Source organism: Hippopotamus amphibius, unplaced genomic scaffold (genome assembly GCF_030028045.1).
Source record: "Hippopotamus amphibius kiboko isolate mHipAmp2 unplaced genomic scaffold, mHipAmp2.hap2 scaffold_454, whole genome shotgun sequence".
Taxonomy (NCBI): domain Eukaryota; kingdom Metazoa; phylum Chordata; class Mammalia; order Artiodactyla; family Hippopotamidae; genus Hippopotamus; species Hippopotamus amphibius.
In genome coordinates this window covers 36,449-38,672 of record NW_026648561.1, presented here as the reverse complement: position 1 = coordinate 38,672, position 2,224 = coordinate 36,449, and positions in this window count along the sequence as shown.

The window sequence follows — 2,224 nt, the reverse complement described above, 5'->3', positions numbered from 1 at the left end:
GAGCAGGGGAAACAGACACACTGCAGGGTCGACGGGAAGTAAAGGAAGAGTCGTGAAGGGGGAGAAAAGAGGAAAAAAATCACACAGCTTCTCAGAAGCAGCTGTGCACGCCTCGCTGTCTGATACCTGCAAAGTCACATTCAACCACGACTCAACACCCTTCTAAAAAGCAGCCCTGCGGTGGTGTGGTGGCAGCCTGAACAATTTCTCTCTTCCCACCTCTGCTTTTGATGACTCTGCAGAAATTTTCAGACACGAAACTTCAGCTCAGCTTTTCCTAACAATATTTGCATAAAACCGCAATTCGTGATCTAATGCAACTGGCCGAATGGGTGTGAGCCCACTACCAGGTTCCTGTAATAAACAGACACTTCAGACTGGCTGCCTCCCTGGAGTGGGGGGCCACTGCCCCTCAGTGATGGGCTGTGTGTGATTAGAGGTGCTGTGGAACCCACTTTGGGGAACATGTGGCCTGGGGGGCCTCCTTCACGGCGATGGCCCGGAGGACAGCTCCACTAGGAGACATGCAGCTACTGTGGGAGACGGAGGCCATTCGCATCTATTCCAGAGCACACCTCTCAGCATCCAACACAGACGACACGCACGCTGTCCATGCAGGGTGTCTTGCAGTGACGTCTCCTCTGTGACCCTCCGTCTCCTCTGTGACCCTCCGTCTCCTCCTCTGTGAGAGTGAGATGAGGATACAGCACCTGCTTTGTGACCCATCCCACGTGGGCATTGAGAAGCCAGAGGAGCTCAGGCACAGGACGGGGGGGTGCCAAAGGCCCCACACGATGAAGCTCGGCAGGGAGACGGGCGCGGATTCTAACCGTGTCTCCCCTTCTGCCCAGCAGGTGCCAGCTGGGCCACGTCACTCTGCCCACCTCTGCCTCCGTTTCCTTATTTGTAAAGTGAAGATGATGCATAAGGTGCAGTGTGCAGGACACCGCCCGGCACAGAACACGATGGATAAATGCCAGCGGCTGTCGTGCTTCTCACCGTCACCAGCCTGACCATCATCTTCAGGCTCTCGGCCTCACAAAGATCACCCTTTCCTTCCCTGCAGGGAATCCACAGCCTTACTCTCCGTTTGTTCCTTGGGTGAGAGCGCGAAGTCGCTTCGTCCCTAGGATGCGAGGGAATCCGACCGTAGACCAGACAGACGACAAGGCTAGTGGTCTCTCCGGCTGCCCCAGTTCCAGTGCTGCCCCTTCGTTCCTCCAGTTGCTGTAAACTTGATTTGCTTCTGCACAAAGTGCTTCAAGACCTAAGCATAGTGATGGTGAAATCCAGACAGAGGCAGACAGGCAGGTACTGAGAAATTGGAAACGAAGCCAGGATGGGGGTGGGGTTGGCCCGTTCCATACAAGCCCATCCTAAAAGGAATCTTCCAGGTTAAAATAATGAGAATAAAATAGATCTAGTGTCCAGCAGATGACGTGGGGTGTCAGGTCCCTCCCGCCGTGTACACGTGGGGGACGCGTGACGAAGGCCAGCTGCTTTCAGTTTCCGCCGAGAACAGAACAAACTGAAATGAGTTGAAATGAGCCATCGGGGCTTAGGGGACCCTGAGGATGCTCTTAAGGATGAGAGCAGGAACTCATCACCCAAAGGGGCGGATGAGAGCGGCGCTGAGAGCAAACAGACAGGGTCGGGGGAGTTGGTACCCAAAGTCCCTTTTCTGACGAGTCCACACAGTGGCCAATCTTTCTGCTGCTTCTGAGACAGGGTATCGGCAAACTCCAGAGACTCCAGTGAGGTGCGAAGGAACCCAAGTCCATCTCCACCCTGAATGAGGCTAAGTGTTAGTGCTCTCCTTGTGCGTCGTGTTGATGTCATTTCCTTTTTTTGTTAATCGTGGTAAAATAGACATAGCACAAGATTTACCACCTCAGCTCTGCCGTGTACCATTCCTGGCATTACGTACATTCACAGTCTTGTGCAACCATCACCACCTTCCACCTCGAGGACTTTTTATCATCCCAAACGGAAACCCCGGGGCCATGAAACACTGAGCCCATTACTGACACTTTAAAGAGACTCCAGCACCGTGACCACCGCTGGGCCCCTCCACACCCCCATGCGCTGGCGGACACACCTTCGTAAGGAGCTCAGAGCCACAGGCAGGCTGGGGTTTCCCCAGAGGCGCCCGAGCTGACCCCGGGGATGACCCCTCCACACACCGTGACCTGCGCCTGGCCCTCCCCCCGCCCGTCCCCCTCAC